This window comes from Lepidochelys kempii, chromosome 11, assembly GCF_965140285.1.
Source record: "Lepidochelys kempii isolate rLepKem1 chromosome 11, rLepKem1.hap1, whole genome shotgun sequence".
NCBI lineage: Eukaryota > Metazoa > Chordata > Testudines > Cheloniidae > Lepidochelys > Lepidochelys kempii.
In genome coordinates this window covers 74,540,992-74,556,066 of record NC_136390.1, presented here as the reverse complement: position 1 = coordinate 74,556,066, position 15,075 = coordinate 74,540,992, and positions in this window count along the sequence as shown.

The window sequence follows — 15,075 nt, the reverse complement described above, 5'->3', positions numbered from 1 at the left end:
TCGTGACAGCCTTCTCTTGCCTTGACAAATTCAATGTCAGCCCACTCGTGCCTATTCAGAATGCTGCTGCAAAGGGCATTTTCCTAGCCTGCAGCTTTGACTGAGTTACCTCTCTTTGTACCTCACCCCTGGCTCCCTCTTCTCCATCACATCAAATATAAGCTACCCATCTTCACTGAGGACCCTTCACAGTCTCTCCTCATCCAACCTAGCATCTCCCATCATCACTAGTGAGTTGTCAACTCCCACTTTGGAGTGGCCCATGATGTCAGCCTGCATTGCCCACTTGATACATTTTCAAACAAGCCCCTCTGTGAGCTTTTTCCCATGCTGCCCTACACAGGGGAGGCGTTCCCTATGACCGTCTGCAAAACGACCTCATTATCCACCTTCAAATCCCTCTTTAAAACTCTCCTTTGCTGTGTGATACGGACAGAATCGGAGAATAGTTAACCTGCTGGCACACTGATACCACAGCCTATCATGCTGACCAATATTGTGTCACTGTTTCCTTGTACTCCTCCATCCTGTCTATACCCATCTGTTGGCTCTTGTCTTAGACTGTAAGAGCTTTTTTTTCTGTGTTTGTACAGCACCTAGCACACTGGCATCCTGGTCCATGATTAGGGCTGCTAATAAATAATAATACTGGGAACAAGGCTTGTACTTCAGACAGCCCTGCTGAAATGCCATAAAAGGAATGGACTGAAATCTTCACATTCTGTTGGTATTAATGAAGTTACACCAGGGATGAATCTGTCCTAAAGGAACTGCTTTCACAAGGAAGGCAAGTAGTTTTTGGCCTTATATGAAAGACCAGTTTTTCTGTAGACTAAACCAGTGTCTTAGCAATAAAGAACATTACGCCTTTAACAGATTTCACACAGACGAGCACTTTGTGATAAACAAGGGATATTTTTTTCAAGAATTAGTGGAGGAAGCCTGAAGAGTGTTTTCCCTTTCCCTTTTCTGATTTATTTGTTGGCAGCTCTGCAGCTAAGTCAGAGCAGGCCAAGTTTGGAAAATGGTTAACCTGTTACCCACCTCCCCGCGACAAAGACAATAAAAAAATTACATTTTTAAGGGCACTCAGTGAGATGCAGCAGGGACTGTTTATGGAGCTTCCCATATGGGTATTAGTTTGTTTTCGATTATTGTAAGGTGCCCAGAAGCTATGAAAGCTCTCAGCCCTTGTCACAGAAGCGTCAACACACTGCACAGTTAATGATTGAAAATAAGCATTACCAATGGCAATGGAAAGCAGCAGCAAACAACGGGCCAAAACTTTAGCTGATGTAAAATCAACATAGCTGCTTGAAACAGAAGCAGCCCACAAGCCCTTGTAAGATTCATCCAGGGTGCAGTGTTTGGTGACCCCTCAGGCCCAGATTCTCAGACACATGTAGGTTTCTAACTTCCATAGAAATCCGTGGAATTGAAGACACTAAATACCTTTGGGGATTTAGGCCCCAGTGCTTAAGATGCATGCAAGTGCTCTGCTTTAGTCTGTGTCTGGTTCCCACTGGCTGTGCATAACACCTAGAGTTTCACAGCACCTTGCCCAGACTTTCTGTATGGGAAGCTCAGCCCTTAAAGGTACAGCCCCACATACAACACACAGGTTCACTCTTTAGTGAAGCTTTTTTGATTTACACAAGCTGAGGCTCTGGCCCATTGTCACTAGCTGAGGAAGAAAAAAAGGTCTTCCTAGTGCTGTAATAATGGTGTCCCACCAACGCTGTGTACTGATTCACTTTGCATAGGCCAGAAGTTCCCAAACTGTGGGTCATGACCCCAAACGGGGTCACACCATGAGCAGATGGTATGGCGATCCCTCGAGTGCAGAGGACATCATATGTACGAGGTCATGCTGTGAGGAGGATTCTATTTTGTAGAGCAAGCTGGCAATTGCCATGTGGCATGACCTCCCATGTATGGTAAGAGCAAAGTCACGCTGCGCGGAGGGTACAATTTTGCTCTTCAAAATGGTGTCTTTCATGCTGTCTGGGGGCCAGGGAAGAAATAATTAATTCAAATTGGGTTGTGCCAGCAAAAAGTTTGGGAATTCCTGCTGTAGGCTGTTGAATTAACCAGACTGCATAAGCTACTGTGGTCACTCACTCTGTGTCCAGACACTGACTAAACCCTGACATTTTAACTGCATGGTGCCTTCTCTGCACATGAGATTGTGTGAGGGAATAACTGGACGTATTAATGTCATTTCAGATAATAATATTCTTCTCAGAGTGGTGCTTTTTGGCACCACATGTCCCACTGTGAGAGAATTTCCACCATATTGCTACAACATTAGCACTGCACTTGAAAGCAATCCATTTGGGCCATTAAAGTGACTTGTGAAATGTGGAATAGTTATCAAGTAATTAGGACCATATTTCCCTTCTTCTCCTTCTCAAAGCCCAAAAGCTTTGCTATAGGATGTCAGTGCAAGTTTAATAGGGCCTTTGTCTTCTCTCCACCTTCATCTTTTAGACCTTGACATGAGTCAGCAAGTGCCGAGTTTGAAGAGCTGATCTTCCCTCTCCTTTCTCCTCTGAGTCTTGCCCCTCCATTCAGGTTATCCAAACTCAAGGGGGACCAAATCAAGAGAATAAGGATGGTCTTCTGGTGAAGGTACTGGCGTAGGGCTCAGGACAACAGGGTTCAGTTTCTGATTCTCACACAGCCTCCCTGTGTGACCTCGAGGACTCGACTATGCTCTAGTTTTAGCATTCTAGAGGATCACAGCTAACGGGTATGTTTCCTCCAACTGGGAATCACCCCTCCAGATTGACAGGTAGACCCTTAGTTTGTCTTGTCTATGTTTAAGCTCTTCCAGGCAGGGGTTGTTTTTTGCTATGTGTATGTACAACACCTAGCCCAAACGATCTCATTTGGGAACTCTAAGTGCTGTGGTAAATAACAAAATGCCAACTCGGGATGGCGCTCTAAAGAATGACCCCTCTTTCAGGGTGGTGTGAAGCTGGAATGGGTGGCATGAGCATGAGGCTCAGTAGGGACTCTACAACTGGCCAGTTCTGCCATGCCCCTGCCCGTGCTGAAAGCAGCTCCAGCCCTGCAAAGCCCTCGCACTCAGGTGAGGCTATGAATTGCTATGCCCTACACTGCAGCACAATGGGAGAGAGTCTCTCTGAGAGCACCATGCAAAGGCCAGCTCCAATCTGGCCCTGAGTCAGTTTCTTGGCAGGGTCTGATGGTCTAAAATTGGGAGGATGCTTTTTAGGAGAGATTAGGATTACTGACGGTCTTGGAAAGCTTGCCTGAGTGCATAGGATTTGGGATACCTCTGGAATTCTGTGCAGGGCTGCTGGGCTTCATTTCAAAAGCTTGCTATCATTTTTGGAACCCAGCTGCTTGCTCTGACATCTGAGCACCTGAGATGCAGCGACTCCCATTGCACATCACGGAGCACCTGGAGGTGGAGGACGCATACCCTTCTCCCCCGTCACAGTGTCCCCAAGGCTTATGAGACTTGGCTCGGGATGTGACCCAAAGCTGCTCACACCTCTCTGATGCATGAACGCTTCCCAATCTTTGTTCATATTTCCAAGCCCCAGCTTCCAAGCACAGCTGGTCACAGTTGTGCAGGCGCCAGCAGTGTCGGAGTCTCTCTGTTGGAGGGACGCCTGCAGTGATCAGCACTGCCTCTGTCAGGAGGGAAGCTGGTATGGCAAGGCCTAGCCAACTCTGGGACAGATCCTTGGTTTCTGCTACCTGTCCTTTGCACTTCTGCGTCTCTGAAGAAGAGCGTGGCGATTCCCCGGATGTCGCTGACACTAAAGTCCCGTCTCTTAGCTTCCCAGGCATACAGGACATACCAAGCGGGAGAAACGTGTGCTTCTAGCTTTGGGGGTTCCCTGGTTCGACCCCCGGAATTGGCCAAGATAGTGGCTGTCACAAACAATCTCAGCCCCTTCATGCCATTGACCTATCACCCACCCAGTCACAGCCACTCAGCCCCTGCTGCCCATACCCACTCATCCACCTTACTTATCCTTGCGGAGAAAGATGGGTAGAAAGACCAGGCCCCCAGAGAACCTCCTCAAGGTCTCTGGGACCCTGCTCCACCTCCTCTGCCCAGAAGCAGCTCATTTTTGGGCCTGAGATCCCCCTTTCTTCCCTTAAGGAGGCTCTCGTCTCCCACCGGAGCACCGCCTGGGACCGTGTGGCTCCTTGCTGCCCTGGTTTGTACATTCTGGCCCTAAGCATGGAATCGTTATTGAAAACAGCATGGCTGAAGCCACAAAATAATCAGCTGGGAATGAGTCATATTAGCAGCTCTAGCCTGAGAAATCCAACCTAGATCCGTATGGGAAGGAAATAGACTATACCTGACTATGGGCCCAGTCCAATGCCTAGTGAATTAAAGTAGCTTCAAGGGGATGTAAGGATTGGTACTAGTAAATATTACAGTTACTATTTATAATTTGTATAGTGCCCACAATGCACTGGGTGCATTACAGCCATGCAAAAAGGCACGGCCACTTTCCCTAGACACGTACACCACAGGCACTGGGTTCCAAGTCCGAACGTGATGGGTGAGGCCAGTATGGGAGTGACTGTGTCAACACTTGTTAAGCCACTGAGCATGTCCAGTTTGAACGGGATATTTCCTGAGTCCTGAGCAGAGTTATCCTGAGCTGAATGATTGTGCAGCTAATAAAGGGCTGTGTCTGAGAACCTGGCTCCTGAGTCATTACTAAACAGCACAAGGACGGGAACTGGAACCGCCAGAAGCATTGTGAAAAAGCCCGTCCTTGTGAGACTTCCAATCCCATTTTGCAGTCTCAGGAAGTTCAGAGAAGCACCCAAACAAATCCTAAACTCTGGATCTTTTGAGGTTTGCCTATCACTGGCTACTGATACTTCTTGCTTCTAGTTTGGGTGGAAACCCTGCTAGGCCAGTTGCACTGTACTTCGCCGACCACCTTTACTTCCAGGCCAGTACTAGGATGTGCTGAGACCTGCACAAAACATACAAGCTAAACAAGGATTGTGTTGAAAATATTAGATCTGGAGTATTACACTTGCCCCAATCACAGCCACTGAGGGAGCTGCACCAAACCCCTCAAGTAAACAGGCAAAGCCATTATAAATCATGCTTTGCATCGGTGCAGGTTACCCCAGTGTAGTGAACTGCACCTTTAAGAGACCCGGCTGTAGCACACGCCAGGAAGTGAACCCAGCCGGATCTAGTCGTGGTGTGGGCAAGTTCACTTGGTTCTTATTTTCTGAGTTGCCAACTCTTGCATCTTTATCCCAAATCTCACAATAGCTGGTATTTTGCGTAAAGCCCCAGCTCCAGGAACCATGTTTTTTTTAAAAAAGGAATCTAGCTTCCATTTAGTTTCTAGTCCTCAGGGTTGGGAGCAAAACTTGCAGCTGTGACCTGAGTGTAACCTAGACGTTCAAACCTCAGACATCAAATATAAACAATCCCAAATCTCTTTGGTTCTGTTAATCTCTTATAGTCACAGAATTTAAGACCAGAAGTGCCCACCAGTTCACCTAGTTTGATCTCCTGTATAGCCCAGGGCACTAAATACCAACCAGTTACATCCACACCAAACCCATCTTCAGAATCAGACCAAGGTATCAGAGCCCTCCGGAGACTAGACTATGATGTGCTACAGGCAGAGAATAGAAGGGACCAAGGTGCACCAGTGCTCGCGGCCCCCACAGCAGCAGGAATTGATTAAGTGAGATATACCCAGATAATCCTAGCAAGTGACCTGTGCCCCACCCTGCAGAGGAAGGTGAAATCCCCCCAAGATCAAAGCCAATCTGATGTGGGGAAAAAAATCCTTCCTAACCCCACGCTCTCCTGGGGTCTTGTTGGGGATGAGAAACCCAGCTGTAGGGCAGAGTTCTGTGCTGGCCCCTTAAGGCCTTCAGGCAAGCCCTTACCTGTTCCGCTCTTCTCTTTGGAGGTGGTGGTGTGTGTAGAGAATATGAGCAAATACTGAATTGGGGGAAATGAAGGAGAGGTCCTGCTATACAAACAATGCTAGAGCAACTAATTGCCTGGGTTTTTATTCCATGCAGCTGTCTTTTAAAAGGACTATTAGGTCACTGAGAGTTTCATTAACCAAAAAAAAAAAAAAACCCAAAAAAACAACACAAAACACCCCCCACCCTCAGAAAAACAACAAAAGCTGGAAACAAAACTGTATATATTGCCTGGAAATTGCTTTTTTTATTATTTTAATAAGCTTCTCTTTCAACTCTTTTTCAGCCGATTGTCTTTGGTTCAAGAGAAAACAGTCATTAATATGAAATGATTATTAGTGGCTGTCGCACTAATATGCTTTGGAAAGGCTCGTTAGAGAGAGAGCCATGTTTTTTGGATTATAAAAACTTTGAAAAATATTTTTTTTTTACTACAGCCAACAACTGCCCCGTCTTCCTGAGCAGACAGCAATCTGTGCCACAGCATCAGATGGCTCAGACCAAACTTCTGCTTTGAAGATTAGCAGGACAAAGCCCTTTTTAAACGCTGTGCTTAGTGCTATTGTGAAATCGCTTGTCGGTGCACATGTTGTACCGCGTTTTCTGGGGCTTGAATGGAAAGAAGTGGAGAGCTGGGTCTTGTGGGGTGAGTTGGGTCCTCCAGGAAGCTCTCAGGATTAGAGAATATGGAAGACGTCATGGCAACGCAGGCTTCCTTGTCTGGACCTACCCATGGGCCTCAAGGCATATCTGCAGGCTCACTGCTAAGAGTGAGTTGGCAGTTGTTTGCTATACGATCCCGAGTCTCTACTGGGAATTCCGACACTGACACTGACATAAAAATGGTTATAAACAAACACATTCTCTGCAAAGAGAAAACGCTATGAATATGTGGCCTGATTCTTGCGTGCACTGAGATCTGATCAGTAAAGGAGGAATGGTGAGAGGGCTCTCTGATTCCCAACTACCATGGCCAAGCTCCAACATAAGTCAGAGCAGTCTAACTTATATGCCAGTTGATTACGGTCCCTAAGGGAACATCCTCCAGCTGTGAATTGGTATAGCATAGCTCTGCTCCTTCTCTGCCCTCTTCATGCACCATCCTGCCACCAACACACGTGCGATGCCAGAGTGCATGTGGGTGGGCACATTGTACTGGAGCCGGCTCTGCTGCCTTTACACCACTGGGGGAATTCTCTAACTTGGCAGCTGCAGACATATTCCAACCCTACTGCACCTCTTCGGTGACACAAAGCCTCATGATGGCCCATTGTGGTACAACAATAATTCCATGCATATGCTGAAAATGTCTACCCTTAACACCCTTAACAAGCAACATGCTCCACTACAGCTATTCCATAATTGACCTGGATAGGATCCGAGGAGCAGATTGTCCCACGTCTGCTATACCTCCCTTTGAAGGGCCTAGTGCTGGCCACTCTCAGAGACAGAATACTGCGTTAAATGGATCTCGGCTCTGATCCAGTCCGGCCATTCATGTATTACTAAAAATGGTTCTTTGGATTTGTGCTTTAGTCTTATTTTACACTTCCTAGAAACACTGTAGATGATTTATGCTGAATGGTGTAAGATAACCGCAAGTCTATTGCCTAGCTGCTACTTCATGCTGCAGCCTCTCACACTTTTGTGAAGCTGCTGCTGTCAAAAGCTCTGAGTGGTGTGAGAGCCATTTGTATTTTCTCGTTCTTTTAGCTTTTCTGCCCAAAAACACACACACTCGCCCCCCCCCCCCCCACCATCCAGACCTGCAAAGACTTTTACAGATAGAATTTTTCAAATAATTTACATACTGGAGTAATTTCCATCTCAGGTTTAGCTTAACTCATTACTGATGCAATACACAGTAACTGTGTTTAAGAAACTAGTGATCAATCTATGGGCCAATTCTGCCCTGAATTACATGACTTTGAATGCCATTACTATGCTTCTTTATTGTCTTTTTTACAATACAGGGTCCCATTGTGCTAAGCCCACATTAAATGGCAGGGCAAGATCTACAATGAGGATATTTGTAGCCAAACCCAGCAACTGCCTCCATCAGCACTGGTGTGGTTTCAGCTTTCTTGGTACAGATGTGTCATTAGGATAGAAGACCAGTGAATGAAGAACACATTTACCAAGGAATGCCTCTACATGGCTGGTGATCGCGTGAATGAAAAAAGCTTTGGTGGTGTGATAATCTTGCCAATGGTAGACATTGACGGCTAAAGTCCATCCTGCAGCCTTCACCATAAGACACTCTTCCAGTTGACACCCTGGGAGTTAAACCCATTTAACTAAGGCCACAATTGTGTTCGGTAGGTTTGATTATCCTGTCAGTTGCATGCACACGCCTCTAGTTGGCTTCCATGTGAACAGAATTTAACCATTAGACTGTGAGCAGTTGGGGGAAGAGAGACCTCCTTTCCTTTCCTCTTGAGGGTGTTTCAAAACAATACATGAATAAATAACATTCCTTTTTTTCTGCTTCAGCAGATATGGTTGAGAGATTAATAAGAATAGCAAAAAAACCCTTTTAAACATTCTGAAGTATTTTGTCACCCTTTGTTATGGCAACAAGACTTATTATTACTTGTTTCCTTTTGGTCTTTTATATGCATCATTGTTATCAAGGCTACAATCCAAAAACACAGCAAATTTTTGAAAACCTCAGCACTTTAAACTCATCTGCTGAGAAATGGGTAATATAGCATTAAAAAGCAAACAAAGCCCCCCAAAGTCTCTCCAACAGCCAGATCTCAGAAAGAAAGAGAAGAACTTGAGTAACACCAACAATTCTGCTCCTAGATAAAGTGGACAGAACACTAACTGAGAAACTCAAGAAAAACTCAGTGAAAGCCATAGAAGGCTGATGGGTTTGGGGGTGAACTCTATATTAAATTGCTGAGCTCTGAGTGATTTCGGTCCAAGCCTATAAATTCCTCCCTGTGGAGGACCAGGTTCACAGAAAGGTTTGCCAAGGTTCGCAAACCTTTTGGCAAACCTGGGCCAAGTGACAGGTTCGTAGCAAACGCTGAAATCAGGCATGTACCAGTTGGTTGGGGGGTTGTTACAAAAGGTTCACTTAACTGTAGTGGAGACCACGTGCCCCATATGGCGGGGTCTTTTGCTCAGGGATGAAGCAGGAAGGACTCATTTGTGAAACAGTGAAGAAGCTTGTGCTAACATTCCTTTTATCGTGCCTGCTAAATGACTAATTAGAGGAATTCATTTTCTAGTGCTGCCTGTGTAACATCCTTCCCAATGGTAATGAAGATCTTAAAAAAGAAAAAAAGAAAGATACTTTGGGGCAGGGAGAGCCTTTTTGTTCTGTGTTTGCACAGCACCCTGCACAGTGGGACTTGGTTTGTAAGGGAGGATCCTAGGCATTACAATAAAAATAATAATAATTCCATTCTCTCACTTTTGGTCTGTCTTGTCTATTTAGGCCCTGATCCTGCAAAGTGTATGTACTTATATACTCTAGACACTGCTGTAAACAGAATATGAATAGTTACAAATAAGAATAATGCATGGGATCATGTTTCTTTGGAAATTAACAAGAGGAAAAAATAGAAAAAGGTTTTTTTCCCTTGATGATTGTGGTTACATTCGAAATAAGCAAAAATCCGTAACTGGGGATACATTCATAAGTCAGCATCAAGTATTCTCATCTTGGGCTGATAAGTGCAGATACTAGAGTGTGTTATAATACTTATGAACTGGTTTGTTTGGAACAAAATAAATATTTTTAAACAGTTACTTTAAATAGATGCATTTAATCTTATTCTGCCTAAGGAAAGAGTTCCATATAATCACACACACAAAACCTGGGCTTTTGCCTGAAGGTGAGTGTTTAATTTCCCATTTTTAAGACCTTCCCGGATTCCCATAGATTCCCCCTTCCTGCTTGTTGTTGTTAGTTATTATTTACGTTACAATGGTACCTAGAGGACCCAGATAGAATTGGGGCACCATTGTGCTAGGTGCTGTACATACAAAATCTTCTCAGGATCCACATGCTTTCCTCCACGGCTGTACAGAGTGAATAAGTAATGCATCTCTTGCAAATAGGGATGGACAAATTTTTCCCCTCCAAAGTGTTTGTTTGCTTTTTTCCCCAACAGGAAATTGGGGTTTAGATTAAACAAAAATTTTCCAGGAAAGCATCATAATTTTGCATGGAAAACTGACATTTTGTTTAAAAAAAAAGAACTCCCCAAAACTGAACATTTTCAGTGAAAACCCAACACAATTCAGTTTGGAAAGGTTGTTGCAGTGCCCCATGGGGGCTGTAGTTCAGTTGCCTCCTGTCCCTATTCTTCTTTATGGGCTGGACTCCCTGGCCAGGCCCCATCTCCCAAGAGGCACCACAGAAAGAGACTCCCACGATGCACTCCCTCCTCTCTCCAAGAAGGGAGACAGTGGTGCATCATGGGAAATGTAGTACAACCACAGAACCCAGTCTATAGTAGAGAATGGAATCATGAGGCACTTGAACTGTGATTCCCATGAGGCACGGAAACAGCATTTCCAAACTGAAATATTTTCAATTTTGGCTTAAATTTTTCTATATTAGAATTTCTTCAGAGAAAAAAAATCAAACATTTCTGGTATCTCCCCATTTTCTCACCACTATTGGCCCATTCATATAGCTGGGGGGAAACCACTTGACCTCCCACTGAAATGCAGCCACCTCTAGAATGGAATGCAGCAATTACTTAACAGAGCATAGCAACAGTTTGCAACAGTTCCAGAAAAAAATGCAGAAGAAAATTTGAGGAATTCTGTCCATCCTACTTATATGGCACCAGTCAACTCACTCTGTTTAGTGCCTTTAGTCTCACAATACCCCTGCAAATTAGGGAAGAACTATAATCCCCATTTTACATACAGGGAACTAACACAGAGATAATAAGTGACTTGCCCTCAGTGGCCCCTGGGAAAATGGGTGCCCCCGTGCCTCGACCCCCTCTGCCCACCCAGCACTCCTGCCGGGGTGTGGGGGAAGCCCCCATGCCCCAACTCTGCTCCCCAGCAGGAGTGCTGGGGGAGGGGGATGAGGGGACTGCAGGTGAAAGGGATGGGGAGAGACCCCCACCTACTCTGGCCCAGAGCCCCACAAACCCCTAATCTGCCTCTGCTTGCCCTACCCCTAGGATCTTATGGTAGAACAAGGAATAGAACCCAGACCTTATGAATCTCAGGTTAGCCCCCCAATCACCTTCCTGTTCCAACAACCTACTGTGGAATAAACCCTGTAAGTGCTTTCCCTGATATATTAGCTAGCCAAGTAGATATGCAATTAGATGTGAAATATGTTTGGATGAGTAGAGTGTGCGTGAATGGGCTGTAATGAAATGCTGGGGCTATCTGTTTATATCTGAACATGAGCCTTAGCATAACCAGCTATGGCTGTTTTACTAAATGAAATCAACTAAATAAAATCTACTAGTTTTAGTTTCCTTGCAGTATTCCTTCTCTCCCGTTTCACCACAGGAGTGGGATCAAATGGTTTTAATAAAGCTCTTTCTTTTTATATATCGAGGTTCAAATAAATCTTTACTATAATCAGAATGCAGAGAACTGTAAAAGTTTATAGATGGGGTCACTTCTGATTCGCCAATACTCAATAAAGTAAAGTTTGATGTCTGCACTTTATAAGTGCACAAAACCCAACTCTTGTGCATTCAGATCGGCTGTTAATGTTGTAATGATGTTTAACTGCTGACAAATGGATCACAAGTGGAGTGCTCAGGCACCATTTAAGACAAGGATCATTTAAGTAAAAAAAAATTGTCATTTTTATTTGATTCATAGATGCCAAGGCCAGAAGAGACCATAGCGATCACCCTTTATCTAGCATAGGCCACAGAGCTTCCCCAAAATAATTCCTAGAGCAGATCTTTTAGACAAACATCCAATCTTGATTCAAAAATTGGCAGTGATGGAGAATCCACCATGACCCTCGGTAAGTTGTTCCATGGTTAATTACTCACTGTTAAAAAATATACATGCCTTATTTTCAGTCTGAATTTGTCTACCTTCCATTTCCAGCCGTTGGATCATGTTAGATCTTTCTCTGTTAGACTAAAGAGCCCATTATTAAATATTTGTTGCCCATGTAGATTGTAGAATCATAGAATCATAGAATATCAGGGTTGGAAGGGACCTCAGGAGGTCATCTAGTCCAACCCCCTGCTTAAAGCAGGACCGATCCCCAATTAAATCATCCCAGCCAGGGCTTTGTCAAGCCTGACCTTAAAAACTTCTAAGGAAGGAGATTCCACCACCTCCCTAGGTAACCCATTCCAGTGCTTCACCATCCTCCTAGTGAAAAAGTTTTTCCTAATATCTAACCTAAACCTCCCCCACTGCAACTTGAGACCATTACTCCTTGTCTTGTCATCTGCTACCACTGAGAACAGTCTGGATCCATCCTCTTTGGAACCCCCTTTCAGGTAGTTGAAAGCAGCTATCAAATCCCCCCTCATTCTTCTCTTCTGTAGACTAAACATCCCCAGTTCCCTCAGCCTCTCCTCATAAGCCATGTGTTCCAGTCCCCTAATCATTTTTGTTGCCCTCCGCTGGACTCTTTCCAAGTTTTCCACATCCTTCTCGTAGTGTGGGGCCCAAAACTGAATCATAGAATATCAGGGTTGGAAGGGACCTCAGGAGGTCATCTAGTCCAACCCCCTGCTCAAAGTAGGACCAATCCCCAATTTTTGCCCCAGATCCCTAAATGGCCCCCTCAAGGATTGAACTCACAACCCTGGGTTTAGCAGGCCAATGCTCAAACCACTGAGCTATCCCTCCCCCCTTCCCTGGACACAGTACTCCAGATGAGGCCTCACCAGTGTTGAATACAGGACAACGATCACGTCCCTCGATCTGCTGGCAATGCCCCTACTTATACATCCCAAAATGCCATTGGTCTTCTTGGCAACAAGGGCACACTGTTGACTCATATCCAGCTTCTCGTCCACTGTAACCCCTAGGTCATTTTCTGCAGAACTGCTGCCGAGCCATTCGGTCCCTAGTCTGTAGCAGTGCATGGGATTCTTCCGTCCTAAGTGCAGGACTCTGCACTTGTCCTTGTTGAATCTCATCAGATTTCTTTTGGCCCAATCCTTCAATTTGTCTAGGTCCCTCTGTATCCTATCCCTACCCTCCAGTGTAGCTACCTCTCCTCCCAGTTTAGTGTCATCTGCAAACTTGCTGAGGGTGCAATCCACACCATCCTCCAGATCATTTATGAAGATATTGACTGTGATCAAGTCACCCCTTAACTTTCTCTTTGTTCAAAGAAATAGATTGAGCTCATGGAGCCTCTCACTATAAGGCAGGTTTTCTAACCTTTAATCATTCTTGTGGCTCTTCTCTGAATTCTCTTCAATTTATCAATATCCTTCTTGAATTGTGAGAACTAGACCTGGACATACTTTTCCAGCAGCGGTCACACCACTGCCAAATACAGAGGAAACGTAGCCTTTCTATTCCTACTCAAGACTTCACTGTTTATGCAGCCGAGGATCGCGTTAGCCATTTTTGTCCACAATGACACACTGGGAACTTGTGTTCAACTGAATATCCAACATGGCGCCACCCCAAATTTTTTTCAGAGTCGCTGTTTCCCAGGATAGAATCCCCCATCCTGTAAGTGTGCCCTACAGGCTTTGTTCCTAGTGGTATACATTTACATTTAGCCATATTGAACCCATCTTATTTGCTTGCGCCCAGCTTACAAAGCAATCGAGATCCCTCTATATCAGTGAATTGTCCTCTTCATTATTTACCACTCCCCCAATATTGGTGTCATCTGCAAATTGTATCAGTGATGATTTTATGTTTTCTTCAGGTCATTAATTAGAAGTTAAATAGCACAGGGCCAAGAACCAATCACTGCAGGATCCCACAGGAAACACAACCATTTGCTGCTACTCTGAAACCAACCATTTGATAGTGATTCGCCATTCACAATTACATTTTGAGACCTATCAGATAGCCAGGTTTTAATCCATTTAACGTGTGCCATGTTCATTTTATATCTTTCTAATTTTGTAATCAAAATTTCATGGTTAGTTACTTTTATTTATTTTTTTAAATTTCCCCAAGCCAACATGTTAAGGAACATCATGGCCTGTCAAGCAGCGAATGTGGTAAAAACTCCAAATCTCTTTGATGTGTCCATCATATGTCATGGAGGAGGTGTGTATGTGGTGGGGGGGGAAGGTTCTTTCACTTGTCATGCAGCTTCTTTTTATTTTTTGCCACTAATTATGGAATTTATCATTAAAATAACAAGAAGCATGGCTGGTCGGAGCTCTGCACATGTTTTCACTTTTCAGAACCAATGGGAACCGCATGCTTTCTCCTTTTCCTTCCCTAATACAGAAACGGCAGCCTGCGGCTCAGCATCAGTTTCCTTCTTAGCTCGGAGCTACTGAGCCGTGCCAAGAGATGAAGACGACTTCTCAGATGCAGGCCCAATGCACTTTGGAGTACTAGACTATGGAGATTTTTGCAGGCTAATTTTAAACCTTTATAAATAGTGTGGTTTCCCAGGTTTCTTCTTTGAGCAGATTTCGCCCCCTCCTCCCTCTGTGCATTTCTTTCACGGCACAAGTAACTCACGCAGACCTGTAGCGGTTATTTATAAACTCTCCTGGGATGCCAAAGCACCATGAACAATCGTTTCCCTCCAGTTTACAGGAACATTCAAAGTGCTCTGAAACATATTTTCGACATAACTCATCACTTTGAAGACCCATCCAAGCTTTTGTTCCTGTTTATGGACAGGAAGTTTCTTTTCATTGCTCTGATCAGGAGGGGTCAGGCCTTGCCAAGCAGCTAAGCTGTACCCTTGAAATCTTGAGGCTGCATTCTTGGCTCATGTGTTTAACTCACCCACTCACCCATCCATTCCCACCCTCCTTTCCTGTTGCGAGTTAAAACTAACTTCCCCCCTCTTCTTTTAAAGTTTCTTTCAACAGAGTTTAAGAAGAGTGAGATTGTAACCTATGCAGTCAGGCAGGGGGCGAAGAGGAGGGTAAAACCTTCCCCCTCAACTACGCAGCCCAGGAATGCTGTGCTTGCCCACACCAAGAA